Source organism: Homalodisca vitripennis, chromosome 7, assembly GCF_021130785.1.
Source record: "Homalodisca vitripennis isolate AUS2020 chromosome 7, UT_GWSS_2.1, whole genome shotgun sequence".
Classification (NCBI taxonomy): Eukaryota; Metazoa; Arthropoda; class Insecta; order Hemiptera; family Cicadellidae; genus Homalodisca; species Homalodisca vitripennis.
In genome coordinates, this window is record NC_060213.1 from 14,189,601 (window position 1) to 14,206,076 (window position 16,476).

Here is a 16,476-nt window from a genome sequence, read left to right on the forward strand (position 1 = left end):
TTATCTCCCTCATGTACTAGGTTCACAGTTCTTAGTGTGGGTGTGTACAGATAGTCAGCGTGATACTGACGAAGTGGACGCGTCTGATTAAACACAAATTGAAACAGAATACGGCATCTGCGGCTACTCTTTTATATCTCGCATGTACTAGTGTCACAGTTCTTAGAGTGACTGTGTACAGACAGTAAGCGTGTTACTGTCGAGGAAGACGGGTCTGATTGAACACAAATTGACACAGAATACGGCACCTGTGTCTGCTCTTTTATATCTCGCATGTACTAGTGTCACAGTTCTTAGAGTGACTGTTTACAGACAGTAAGCGTGTTACTAACGAGGTACATGCGTCTGATTGAACACACAAATTGACATTGAATACGGCACCTGTGTCTGCTCCTTTATCTCTCTCATGTACTAGTGTCACTGTTCTTAGAGTGACTGTTTACAGACAGTAAGCGTGTTACTAACGAGGTACATGCGTCTGATTGAACACAAATTGACACTGAATACGGTACCTGTGTCCTGCTCCTTTATCTCTCTCATGTACTAGTGTCACAGTTCTTAGAGTGACTGTTTACAGACAGTAAGCGTGTTACTAACGAGGTACATGCGTCTGTATTGAACAAAAATTGACATTGAATACGGCACCTGTGTCTGCTCCTTTATCTCTCTCATGTACTAGTGTCACTGTTCTTAGAGTGACTGTTTACAGACAGTAAGCGTGTTACTAACGAGGTACATGCGTCTGATTGAACACAAATTGACATTGAATACGGCACCTGTGTCTGCTCCTTTATCTCTCTCATGTACTAGTGTCACAGTTCTTAGAGTGACTGTTTACAGACAGTAAGCGTGTTACTAACGAGGTACATGCGTCTGATTGAACACAAATTGACACTGAATACGGCACCTGTGTCCTGCTTCTTTATCTCTCTCATGTACTAGTGTCCACTGTTCTTAGAGTGACTGTTTACAGACAGTAAGCGTGTTACTAACGAGGTAGATGCGTCTGATTGAACACAAATTGATACAGAATACGGCACCTGTGTCTGCTCTTTTATATCTCGCATGTACTAGTGTCAAAGTTCTTAGAGTGACTGTTTACAGACAGTAAGCCTGTTACTAACGAGGTACATGCGTCTGATTGAACACAAATTGACATTGAATACGGCACCTGTGTCTGCTCCTTTATCTCTCCCATGTACTAGTGTAACAATTCTAAGAGTAACTGGGTACAGACATGTAAGCGTGATACTGACGAGGAAGAACGGGTCTGATTGAACACAAATTGACACTGAACAATTGCACCTGAGGCTGATCCTTTATTGATAATAATCAATGATTGCTGTAATTGTGATATGACTGATAATTACTACTGACTGCTCCAATAATGATATGATTGATCTTCACTGCTACATTTTTCATATCAGGTAAATATACACCTCAATTCAGTAGGTAAAAATGTGTCCATTAATGAGTATAAATAAAGTAATTCTAGAACAGGATTTCTGAAACAAGTTATTATTCATCATAATTGCGGCATTAAATATTTATATGATACCACTGCGAAGTTTACATACGCTGTGCTAAAGTATAAGGCCATCACGCCGTGTCAATCGAGACAACCTACTAACTTTGTTTGAGTGATACCACTTTAAAATTTACATACGCTGTGCTAAAGTATCAGGCCATCACGCCGTGTAGCAAGCGAGACAACCTACTAACTTTGTTGAGTGATACCACTTCGAAGTTTACATACGCTGTGCTAAAGTATCAGGCCATCACGCCGTGGCAATCGAGACAACCTACTATTTTTTTTGCGAGATACCACTTCGAAGTTAACATACGCTGTGCTAAAATATCAGGCCATCACGACGCCGTGGCAATCGAGACAACGTACTAACTTTGTTGAGTGATACCAGTTCGAAGTTTACATAACGCTGTGCTAAAGTATCAGGCCATCACGCCGTTGCAATCGAGACAAACGTACTAAATTAATAACCCTGGGTAATGAAAAAGCGTGAACTCTAATGGAAGGTAACTAGCACTATGTCAAACTCTCATATCCAGCGTTAACGATACAACACAGTACATTGGTGAGATTGATATGTAGATAGCCTCCTCGTGGTGCACCCTGGGTAATGCCAAAGCGTGAACTCTAATGGAAGGGTAACTAGCACTATGTCAAACTCTCATATCCAGCGTTACGATACAACACAGTTACATTGGTGAGATGATACGTAGATTGCCTCCTCGTGGTACACCCTGGGTAATGCCAAAGACTGAACTCTAATGGAAGCTAACTAGCACTATGTCACTCTCTCATATCCAGCATTACAAAACAACACAGAGACAGAGGTGAAATCATACGTAGATTGCCTCCTCGTGGTACACCCTGGTAATAACGCTTAAGATTGAACTCTAATAGAAGGTAACTAGCACTATTGCAAACTCTCATATCCAGCGTTACGATACAACACAGTTACATTTGTGAGATGATACGTAGATTGCCTCCTCGTGGTACACACCCTGGGTAATGCTAAAGATTGAACTCTAATGGAAGCTAACTAGCAATATGCCAAACTCTCATATCCAGCGTTACGATACAACACAGTGACAGTGGTGAGATTTATGTAGATTGCCTCCTCGTGGTACACCCTGGGTAATACCAAAGCGTGAACTCTAATGGAAGGTAACTAGCACTATGTCAAACTCTCATATCCAGCGTTACGATACAACACAGTTACATTGGTGAGATGATACGTAGATTGCCTCCTCGTGGTACACCCTGGGTAATGCCAAAGCTTGAACTCTAATGGAAGGTAACTAGCACTATGTCAAACTCTCATATCCAGCGTTACGATACAACACAGTTACATTGGTGAGATGATACGTAGATTGCCTCCTCGTGGTTACACCCTGGGTAATGCTAAAGATTGAACTCTAATGGAAGGTAACTAGCACTATGTCAAACTCTCATATCCAGCGTTTACGATACAACACAGTTACATTTGTGAGATGATACGTAGATTGCCTCCTCGTGGTACACCCTGGGTAATGCTAAAGACTGAACTCTAATGGAAGCTAACTAGCACTATGTCACACTCTCATATCCAGCATTACGATACAACACAGTGTCAGCCGTGAGATGATACGTAGATTGCCTCCTCGTGGTACACCTGTAATACCAAAGCGTGAACTCTAATGGAAAGGTAACTAGCACTCATATCCTTAGTTTGTAACTCTCATATGTGCGATAGTCAAGCATTACGATACAAACACAGTTGACAGTGGTGAGATGATACATAGATTGCCTCCTCGTGGTACACCCTGGGGTAGACTTTAATGCTAAAGACTGAACTCTAGTTGAAGGTTAACTAGCTTTATGCCACTCTCTCATATCCAGCGTTACGATACAACACAGTTACAGTGGTGAGATGATACGTAGATTGCCTCCTCGTGGTACACCCTGGGTAATGCTAAAGCTTGAACTCTAATGGAAGGTAACTAGCACTATGTCAAACTCTCATATCCAGCGTTACGATACAACACAGTTACATTTGTGAGATGATACGTAGATTGCCTCCTCGTGGTACACCCTGGGTAATGCTAAAGACTGAACTCTAATGGAAGGTAACTAGCACTATGTCACACTCTCATATCCAGCGTTACGATACAACACAGTTACATTGGTGAGATGATACGTAGATTGCCTCCTCGTGGTACACCCTGGGTAATACCAAAGCGTGAACTCTAATGGAAGGTAACTAGCACTATGTCACACTCTCATATCCAGCGTTACGATACAACACAGTTACATTTGTGAGATGATACGTAGATTGCCTCCTCGTGGTACACCCTGGGTAATGCTAAAGACTGAACTCTAATGGAAGGTAACTAGCACTATGTCACACTCTCATATCCAGCATTACGATACAACACAGTTACAGAGGTGAAATGATACGTAGATTGCCTCCTCGTGGTACACCCCTGGGTAATAATAAAGCGTGAACTCTAATGGAAGGTAACTAGCACTATGTCACACTCTCATATCCAGCGTTACGATACAACACAGTTACATTGGTGAGATGATACGTAGATTGCCTCCTCGTGGTACACCCTGGGTAATACCAAAGCGTGAACTCTAATGGAAGGTAACTAGCACTATGTCAAACTCTCATATCCAGCGTTACGATACAACACAGTTACATTGGTGAGATGATACGTAGATTGCCTCCTCGTGGTACACCCTGGGTAATGCTAAAGACTGAACTCTAATGGAAGGTAACTAGCACTATGTCAAACTCTCATATCCAGCGTTACGATACAACACAGTTACATTGGTGAGATGATACGTAGATTGCCTCCTCGTTGTACACCCTGGGTAATAATAAAGCGTGAACTCTAATAGAAGGTAACTAGCACTATGTCACACTCTCATATCCAGCGTTACGATACAACACAGTTACATTGGTGAGATGATACGTAGATTGCCTCCTCGTGGTACACCCTGGGTAATGCTAAAGACTGAACTCTAATGGAAGCTAACTAGCACTATGTCCAATCTCTCATATCCAGCGTTACAATACAACACAGTTACAGAGGTGAGATGATACGTAGATTGCCTCCTCGTGGTACACCCTTGGTAATAATAAAGCGTGAACTCTAATAGAAGGTAACTAGCACTATGTCACACTCTCATATCCAGCGTTACGATACAACACAGTTACATTGGTGAGATGATACGTAGATTGCCTCCTCGTGGTACACCCTGGGTAATACCAAAGCGTGAACTCTAATGGAAGGTAACTAGCACTATGTCACACTCTCATATCCAGCGTTACGATACAACACAGTTACATTTGTGAGATGATACGTAGATTGCCTCCTCGTGGTACACCCTGGGTAATGCTTAAGACTGATCTCTAATGGAAGCTACGTAGCATCTATCACCCTCTGAAGTCCAGCATTACGATACAATACAGTGTCAGCCGTGCGATGATACGTAGATTGCCTCCTCGTGGTACACCCTGGGTAATGCTAAAGACTGAACTCTAATGGAAGCTAACTAGCACTATGTCACACTCTCATATCCAGCATTACGATACAACACAGTGACAGTGGTGAGATGATACGTAGATTGCCTCCTCGTGGTACACCCTGGGTAATACCAAAGCGTGAACTCTAATGGAAGGTAACTAGCACTATGTCAAACTCTCATATCCAGCGTTACGATACAACACAGTTACATTGGTGAGATGATAACGTAGATTGCCTCCTCGTGGTACACCCTGGGTAATGCTAAAGATTGAAATCTAATGGAAGCTAACTAGCACTATGCCACTCTCATATCCCAATTACAATACAACACAGTGACAGAGGTGAAATCATACGTAGATTGCCTTCTCGTGGTACACCCTTAGTAATACTAAAGCGTGAACTCTAATGGAAGGTAACTAGCACTATGTCACACTCTCATATCCAGCGTTACGATACAACACAGTTACATTGGTGAGATGATACGTAGATTGCCTCCTCGTGGTACACCCTGGGTAATACCAAAGCGTGAACTCTAATGGAAGGTAACTAGCACTATGTCACACTCTCATATCCAGCGTTACGATACAACACAGTTACATTGGTGAGATGATACGTAGATTGCCTCCTCGTGGTACACCCTGGGTAATACCAAAGCGTGAACTCTAATGGAAGCTAACTAGCACTATGTCACACTCTCATATCCAGCGTTACGATACAACACAGTTACATTGGTGAGATGATACGTAGATTGCCTCCTCGTTGGTACACCCTGGGTAATGCTAAAGATTGAAATCTAATGGAAGCTAACTAGCACTATGTCACACTCTCATATCCAGCGTTTACGATACAACACAGTTACATTGGTGAGATGATACGTAGATTGCCTCCTCGTGGTACACCCTGGGTAATGCTAAAGATTGAACTCTAATGGAAGCTAACTAGCACTATGCCATTCTCTCATATCCATAGTTACAATACAACACAGTGACAGTGGTGCGATTTATGTTAATATCAAGCATTACGATACAAAACAGTGACAGTGGTGAGATGATACATAGATTGCCTCCTCGTGGTACACCCTGGGAGGTGTAGACTTTAATGCTAAAGACTGAACTCTAGTTGAAGTTAACTAGCTTTATGCCACTCTCTCATATCCATAATTACAATACAACACAGTGACAGTGGTGAGATTTATGTAGATAGCCTCCTCGTGGTACACCCTGGGTAATGCTAAAGCGTGAAATCTAATGGAAGGTAACTAGCACTATGTCACACTCTCATATCCAGCGTTACGATACAACACAGTTACATTGGTGAGATGATACGTAGATTGCCTCCTCGTGGTACACCCTGGGTAATACCAAAGCGTGAACTCTAATGGAAGGTAACTAGCACTATGTCAAACTCTCATATCCAGCGTTACGATACAACACAGTTACATTGGTGAGATGATACGTAGATTGCCTCCTCGTGGTACACCCTGGGTAATACCAAAGCGTGAACTCTAATGGAAGGTAACTAGCACTATGTCACACTCTCATATCCAGCGTTACGATACAACACAGTTACATTGGTGAGATGATACGTAGATTGCCTCCTCGTGGTACACCCTGGGTAATACCAAAGCGTGAACTCTAATGGAAGGTAACTAGCACTATGTCACACTCTCATATCCAGCGTTACGATACAACACAGTTACATTTGTGAGATGATACGTAGATTGCCTCCTCGTGGTACACCCTGGGTAATGCTAAAGATTGAACTCTAATGGAAGCTAACTAGCATCTATGTCACACTCTGATATCCAGCATTACGATACAACACAGTGTCAGCGTGCGATGATACGTAGATTGCCTCCTCGTGGTACACCCTGGGTAATAATAAAGCGTGAACTCTAATGGAAGGTAACTAGCACTATGTCACACTCTCATATCCAGCGTTACGATACAACACAGTTACATTGGTGAGATGATACGTAGATTGCCTCCTCGTGGTACACCCTGGGTAATACCTAAAGCGTGAACTCTAATGGAAGCTAACTAGCACTATGTCAAACTCTCATATCCAGCGTTACGATACAACACAGTTACATTGGTGAGATGATACGTAGATTGCCTCCTCGTGGTACACCCTGGGTAATACCAAAGCGTGAACTCTAATGGAAGGTAACTAGCACTATGTCACACTCTCATATCCAGCGTTACGATACAACACAGTTACATTGGTGAGATGATACGTAGATTGCCTCCTCGTGGTACACCCTGGGTAATACCAAAGCGTGAACTCTAATGGAAGGTAACTAGCACTATGTCACACTCTCATATCCAGCGTTACGATACAACACAGTTACATTTGTGAGATGATACGTAGATTGCCTCCTCGTGGTACACCCTGGGTAATAATAAAGCGTGAACTCTAATGGAAGGTAACTAGCACTATGTCACACTCTCATATCCAGCGTTACGATACAACACAGTTACATTGGTGAGATGATACGTAGATTGCCTCCTCGTGGTACACCCTGGGTAATAATAAAAGCGTGAACTCTAATGGAAGGTAACTAGCACTATGTCACACTCTCATATCCAGCGTTACGATACAACACAGTTACATTTGTGAGATGATACGTAGATTGCCTCCTCGTGTTACACCCTGGGTAATGCTTAAGACTGATCTCTAATGGAAGCTAACGTAGCATCTGTCACCCTCTCATATCCAGCATTACGATACAACACAGTGACAGTGGTGAGATGATACGTAGATTGCCTCCTCGTGGTACACCCTGGGTAATACCAAAGCGTGAACTCTAATGGAAGCTAACTAGCACTATGTCACACTCTCATATCCAGCGTTACGATACAACACAGAGACAGTGGTGAGATGATACGTAGATTGCCTCCTCGTGGTACACCCTGGGTAATGCTTAAGACTGATCTCTAATGGAAGCTACGTAGCATCTATCACCCTCTGAAGTCCAGCATTACGATACAATACAGTGACAGTGGTGAAATGATACGTAGATTGCCTCCTCGTGGTACACCCTGGGTAATACCAAAGCGTGAACTCTAATGGAAGGTAACTAGCACTATGTCAAACTCTCATATCCAGCGTTACGATACAACACAGTTACATTTGTGAGATGATACGTAGATTGCCTCCTCGTGGTACACCCTGAGTAACGCTAAAGATTGAAATCTAATGGAAGCTAACTAGCACTATGCCACTCACTTATATCCATAATTATAATACAACACAGTGACAGTGGTGCGATTTATGTAGATATCAAGCATTACGATACAAAACAGTGACAGTGGTGAGATGATACATAGATTGCCTCCTCGTGGTACACCCTGGGAGGTGTAGACTTTAATGCTAAAGACTGAACTCTAGTTGAAGTTAACTAGCTTTATGCCACTCTCTCATATCCATAATTACAATACAACACAGTGACAGTGGTGAGATTTATGTAGATTGCCTCCTCGTGGTACACCCTGGGTAATGCTAAAGCGTGATATCTAATGGAAGGTAACTAGCACTATGTCACACTCTCATATCCAGCGTTACGATACAACACAGTTACATTGGTGAGATGATACGTAGATTGCCTCCTCGTGGTACACCCTGGGTAATACCAAAGCGTGAACTCTAATGGAAGGTAACTAGCACTATGTCAAACTCTCATATCCAGCGTTACGATACAACACAGTTACATTTGTGAGATGATACGTAGATTGCCTCCTCGTGGTTACACCCTGGGTAATGCTAAAGACTGAACTCTAATGGAAGGTAACTAGCACTATGTCAAACTCTCATATCCAGCGTTACGATACAACACAGTTACATTGGTGAGATGATACGTAGATTGCCTCCTCGTTGTACACCCTTGGTAATAATAAAGCGTGAACTCTAATAGAAGCTAACTAGCACTATGTCACATTCTCATATCCAGCGTTACGATACAACACAGTTACAGTGGTGAGATGATACGTAGATTGCCTCCTCGTTGTACACCCTGGGTAATGCTAAAGACGGATCTCTAATGGAAGCTAACGTAGCATTTGTCACCCTCTCATATCCAGCATTACGATACAACACAGTGACATTGTTGCGATGATACATAGATTGCCTCCTCGTGGTACTCCCTGTGTAATGCTTAAGACTAATCTCTAATGGAAGCTACGTAGCATCTGTCACCCTCTCATGTCCAGCATTACGATACAACACAGTGACAGTGGTGAGATGATACGTAGATTGGCTCCTCGTGGTACTTTCTGGGTAATGCTTAAGACTGATCTCTAATGGAAGCTACGTAGCATCTCTCACCCTCTGAAGTCCAGCATTACGATACAATACAGTGTCAGCCGTGCGATGATACGTAGATTTGCTCCTCGTGGTACTCCCTGGGTAATGCTAAAGACTGATCTTTAATGGAAGCTACGTAGCATCTGTCACCCTCTCACGTCCAGCATTACGATACAACACAGTGACAGTGGTGAGATGATACGTAGATTGGCTCCTCGTGGTACTCCCTGGGTAATGCTAAAGACTGATCTCTAATGGAAGGTACGTAGCATCTGTCACCCTCTGAAGTCCAGCATTACGATACAATACAGTGTCAGCGGTGCGATGATACGTAGATTGGCTCCTCGTGGTACTCCCTGGGTAATGCTAAAGACTGATCTCTAATGGAAGCTACGTAGCATCTGTCACCCTCTGAAGTCCAGCATTACGATACAACACAGTGACAGTGGTGAGATGATACGTAGATTGGCTCCTCGTGGTACTCCCTGGGTAATGCTAAAGACTGATCTCTAATGGAAGCTACGTAGCATCTGTCACCCACTGAAGTCCAGCATTACGATACAATACAGTGACAGCGGTGCGATGATACGTACATTGTCTCCTCATGGTAATTAACTAATTTAAGTGTGATATTGAAATTATTTTTAATAATGTGTAATAAATGATAAATTGGCATGCATTATTATTTGAAGACCATTACAAGATGTTTGGTATTGTATAAAATAATGAATGAAGCTATAAGATTTAAATATTCGGGTTATATTGTTTTGAATAAATGTTTATTTATAGCGAATTTACAGAAGGTAAATATCAAAAACCTGCGAGGATAGCTAATACAGACTCCCGCCAGTGATCCCTCACAAAGACGTTTGAAATATTAAACACTGCGTGAAGGTCTTTGTGTTGTGTTGCTTGTTCGCGTTTTTTTTACAATGGCTTAATTCGTCTTAGAAGGTCTTACACTTAATTTTATCCGTTTACAACTATAGAAAAAATATATAACATCCATACACTTTTTTATTTAATTAAGATTGTGTATAGGACATTTTTGCACTAATACTAGATTACTTGTCAAAGTTTGTTTTACTGCAATTTTTAATCGTATTCTCATACCCTTAAATTTTCATTTATTATTAGCATATTGAAATAAATTGTACAGTTTATTAAAAGGTATTTTTTAAAGTATATGTCGTATAAAAATGTTAGGGTGTCTAAGGAATAGTTTATATATCTTGCAAGTAATATGTTTTAGGAGATAGTGATTACCCTATAAATCTCTAATATAAATATACATCATTCCTATGTGCGTGTTCTCTTTTATACATTTGCAACTTAAAAAACGTGTATGGTGAATAAATATTGAGAATACCCTCTATTGTTTCAAAAGTTTATATAGGAAGACATACTTTGGGTAGTGGTGGAATGTGGAAAGGATGGTTTATTAGAAGAGTCTTTAAACTTTTGAAGTCACGCAAATGCAGGATTTTTTGGGCAGCTCAAAAATTACAAATGTGAAATCCTTTCAAGTGATCTGTCATTTTGAAGAGCATACATAGAGAATTGTCAAAACCAGGTTGCTATCTAATTAGTCGAATAAAATGGCATGGGTGGTCTCCGGACCTTACACCCATATACTTTTTATTTGGGGTCATATTAAATTCAAATTTACAGAACACCAGTAGAAAACGTTTCAGATTTATGAAACAAGGTTGTTAAGGTCTGCAACTAAATTCAACTTATTAAAATGTGAGAGAGAGCTCACTCTTCGCTTGTCTCACTGTTAAATGGTAGGAGTACTTGAGTTTGAACTTTTGATTTGATTGGTAGCGTAGTGAGTTAATCTAAATTTTGTTTTCGCAACAATGTATGTTATTTTGGATGTAAAGGATATAATAATCTTGGTTTATTACCATTTTTAAGTTTTTTAGGCTCTTCAAATGGAGGGGTCAATTGAGACGTGTTTAACCCTCCAACTGGCAATCATTTTTTCCTGTAGTGGCGGCATTTTTTCGAGCCTCGTGCAAGGGTTTTTTAAAAAAATTATTAAAAATATAAATTAAAAGTAATATATATAGAAGTATATAGTTTTTTGTGTTCAGAATTAAACATATAATAATATTAGTATTTAAATTTGGCCTTAAAAAAATGTTGACTAAAAGTTTTTTTCCATGAAATTCAAAATTTACATTTTTTTTTTAAATTTGGGGGGGACCATACCTAGCAAACTAAGTTATAGTAAGAAAACTATAAAAGTGAGGTATCCATTTTGTGTCAAATTTATTCTAGTTTCAGAAACACATAAGCATTATACAAATTTATGAAACTATAATAACACTATATAACAAAAAGCAGCGATGCGCATAAATTGTGAAAATAGGGTGTATATGTAAGAGTTTGCTAATAAAAGTTTTACTAATACAGTTTTACTTCAATACATGTTATATTGCATATTTTATTACTCAGAATGAATTAAACTATACAGCAGTAGTAAAATAAATTCCATAACTTTTTTTTGAAGAGTCGAAAAAAGTTTCATTTTGTCATTACTCAAAACTTTTGCGAAACATTTTCGAGAAATTTATTTATCCTAAAATATATTTATTTGCACTACTGCAATATTTAACAATTCACCACACACTAAACACAACACTAAAACACAAATAAATCTACTAAAACTTACTAATAAACACGACTCGTCACATCAACAACTCAGACGGCATCGACAACATGGCGGTCACATCTTTTACGTTCCAAACTACGAACTTGGTACGTTGCAACTACAATACAAAGAGGAATAAAACTATAGTATTCCTTAGGCTTTTTTCCCGAATCCAATGGTGCATGAATCGAATCGATACGTTGCCGGAATATACTGTAATGAGTGATTATGCAAGGGAATGTTTGTTCATCAAAGTTTTGATGAACAACAGTTGGAGGGTTAAATTTGAATTGCTTGAGTTTCTACAGAAATTTTGCGTTTTTTAGGGACGTATGAAATTTAAAAAATCATCAAATGAAATTTCCTTTCCTCATTGCACCACAGCCCAAAGGATATATCTTTATATATATTCTAGAAAAAATAGGGGGAGGGGATGATTCTGACTTTTTATTCACTCTGTGTAATATGGCGTATATTATATATATATATATATATATATATATATATATATATATATATATATATATATATATATATATAAGTAGATATGAATATGCCGATTCTGGCGCACTTTTGGGACAGTCAGAAAATCAATGTAAAATACTGTCCATTGAACCATAAACAAATCTAAGAAATCACGAATGTTAAATAACCGAATCTATAGCTGTTTTACTGTTCATTGTAGGCTTCTAATTTCTTAAGCTATTTTAATGAAAAAATCCAGAAATCTTAATAAAAAATCTATAAACGGAAATAATGAAATTTGCTAACAATCACTCGAGAAGTCGGGGAGAATGTGAGTAAAACCGCATTCTTTTCAAGAGGTTCCTCGTTTAATTTCTCCAAATGTACTATAAAATCATCGAGGATTTCTGGCTTAAAATCGTAGTCAAATTCAATGTCCCAAATAGTGAAAGATTATAGGTAAAAATCTTCTCATAATAAACGTGTGTATTTAAACCTACAAACCTAATGTATTCTTTGAAAAGGAAAATAATTTTGTCAATGGTTCCAAGAGATAAGTAAAAATTTTTATTCTGTTTTCTAAATTCTTTAACAAAATGTGTTTGCTTCTTGTCTCCGTATTGTAATTTCATAAGCAGGTTATTCAAATATGTTAATTTATTTCGAAATTTCCTAGGCTTAGGTCTTTCGTACAAAATTAAATTACAATCTCTACAAACTAATCTTTTATCAATAATTTCTCCTCTATTATAACACTTGTAACAGTTGGCATTATACTCTTCCATTTTACAAAAAGAATAAATGGAAGCTATGGAACTAAGTCTACCGAGATATAAATTTTTCAGCGCAAATGTTTATGTTTATATTTCAACTACCGAGATAAAAAAGAAATAATTTCATTCTATTGTACAACTATTTAGGATATTTTGTTTATGATTACAAAGATTATTCCGGAAGAAATCGAGATTTTTCATCAGCGAAAGAGTATATTTTTGAAGTTTTAGAAGGAATGAAAGAGAACAATATGAACATCATTAACTACTGAATTTCTCTAATATCGTTCTTAATCACATCATAGGCTAAAAATTTCTCAGAAACCACAACCACATAACAAATCGCGTTTGTAACAGCATTTTGAAAATCCATATTGATAATTATATCGTTCTTTGAACTAGAAATATTTGTCAAACTCTTTGTTGTATCAATGACATAAATGGGTCTATTTGCTATAAATTCTTTGGGGGTTTTGTAATACATTTCCATATTTTTGTAGTAAACTTTCTTAAAATCTTGATACATCTGATACATGATTCTGAAAAGACCACCGGAAATGTTTAAATTTTGTAATTCATCTGGATAATAAGAACCGTTCAATTTTACTCTGATATTTTTTACATCCAAACTATCAAACTTTGAAGGATTTTTTTCTTGATTATTCTGTCTATCTGTTTGAAAACCAATGATAACGAACTTGGGATTGAAGATATTTCTATAAATATTTGTGATATCGAACGAATAAGTTGTTCCGGAAATACCTTTTTGTTCAATACATTGCCAATCTAGAAAATTAAACGTGATGTTTTGAGATTTTATAATTTCATCAATCAACCTAATTTTACTCGTGGTTTTGTTAATCAATCATCGGAACTCTAATGAAAAACTCGTTAATTGTAATTTTGCCATCAACAGGCATAACATTTCCAGTTGCAGTCCTTCAGAATCACATCATCGTCTTCTGCTCTTATAAAACTTAGATAAAATCCTCCTTTATACATCGGAAATAGTAACATTTTCAAAAAATCCTAAGCCGAAATGTGCTAAATCACTGACCGCTTCAAATTGTCCAAATTTAAAAGTTGATTCAAAACTGTTTGAAAATACATCACTTTTGGAATAACAAATAGTTCCTTTAATTGTGCTTAATTGGCCACAGTTTTCGACTTCTTCTATCAATTTATTGTGTGTTTTCTTACTTCAATCTTAGAAAATAAAAAACGGTATAAAATTATCGATTAATCTAACATTATCAGTTCCAAGATATGCTTGACCATCTTGTTTTGTTAAAGTTCCAGAAATATAAAACTGGAAGTTAGACGAGCAAAAGTTATCTCCAAAATCAATATTAAACTCAGTTCTTTTATTCGGTTCATTCAAATGTTGTTTTACTAATTGGATAGAAATTTTTAAACTCCGCCCTTTCAATATCGCCTGAATACTTTTTGTAGTCCACCATTTAATAAGAGAAAATTTAGAAATTTTAAACATCATGTATAAGTCGATAAGAAAAGATTTTAGTCATTTTTTAATGATCTACTTCGTCATATTCAGGATTCTGTTCCTTAAATTTTGCGATCTCGGTCACATATTTCAATAAAATCTGCACAGGATAGTAACCGCTATCTATAATATTGTTCCAATCAACTGTATCTTTATTTTCATCCAAAAAACTTTATACTCAAGTGTTGATAGAGGCAAAGAACAGACATATGATCTTTTAATTGATAATGTATATTTTCTTGAATGAACTCTGGGGACAGATTTTGATATTTTGCAATGTTATACCAATTCAATTTGTTTACGTATAATCGCATCATATCTTCGGATAATTCATATTTTTGAGAAATATCATCCCAATGTTCTTTTTTCAAATCTCTTTCGTGTTGCATGATAAAAAGATCGAAAGCACTGTAATGTCCCGCCATCTCTATTTATTAGGGAAAAATTTCAAGTTTTTATAAATTGGCTCTTTTTAGCGTTACATTCAGCACATTTTCCAGAAATTCTCTTAACTCCGTTAATGTTTGCATAGTATTTTATATCGTTTGTGGCAGTTTTCTCTTTGCACCTCACACAGTATATGAGCGCCATTTATATAAGGAAATTTTATCATGCATAAAACCCTACGCGAATACCTATTTCAGTAAGATCTTCCTCCATATTATTAAGTTTTTTTTCTAATTTTTGAAATTTGACAGCATAAGAATCATTGTATTCAACAAATTTATGACCAATATTCTCAAAAGTTTTCGTAGCATCTAAACTAAACTTATCAAAAGACTCTTTAAATTTAGTAAGTTTTTCATTAATTTCACCAACATCGTCTACTGATCTTCTATTTCTGGCTTCTAACTTGTCATAGACTTCTGTTGTAAAATCTTTAACATGCTGTTTATGATTCTCATAATTTTGTTTTAGTTCATTAAACATTTTAATAGGATCTTCTAATTGAATCATTACAACAACATCAAATGGATTATTAATTCCTTTACTAACACCGCTAATTCTTTTTCCTTTAAAATCTAAGGCATTTTTAACATTCGGATCATGTAAATCAACAATATCGATGTTTTCTGATAATTTTAGAGGTTTTAAAATTTGTTCTTTAACAACAACATCATGTTTGTCAATACCAGGTCGAACACCGACAATTCTTTTTTTATTAGCCAAACTAACATAATTCTTTTCAACTTTGATCGCTTCAGTAATTTTATCAGCTTTTTCGATATGAGACATTAAATTGGTAAATAATTTTTTTACACCATCATCAACTTCTTTTTCCAATGTTTTTATTTTATCAGCAACTTCATTTGAACTCATGAAATTTGCAAGTTTGTTATCATATTCTGCTTTAAAATCTTCAATCTCGACAGCAAACGTATCTGAATCTGGAAGGTTTTGTAATAAATTTTCTAACTTGTTATCAAACTCATTTCTCAAACTATCAAAATTCAAACTATTATCTACATTTTGAATAATTTGTGTTCCAAATACGTCAAAAATATTTTGTGAATCCATATTTATTAAGCAATAATTTGTTAACAACTTCTTTAAAATCTTTACCATTACTCAGTTCATTCAAAACAAAAACACATAAATGACCACAAATTGGGGGATCTTTATAGTCTTGAATCTGAGAGTCATTGTAGTAGACGCTTGATTTTTTCAAATATTTGATCAATTCTATAGGTGGTTTGTCCTCAATTCTTCCATACGAATCAAAATAACATGCATTC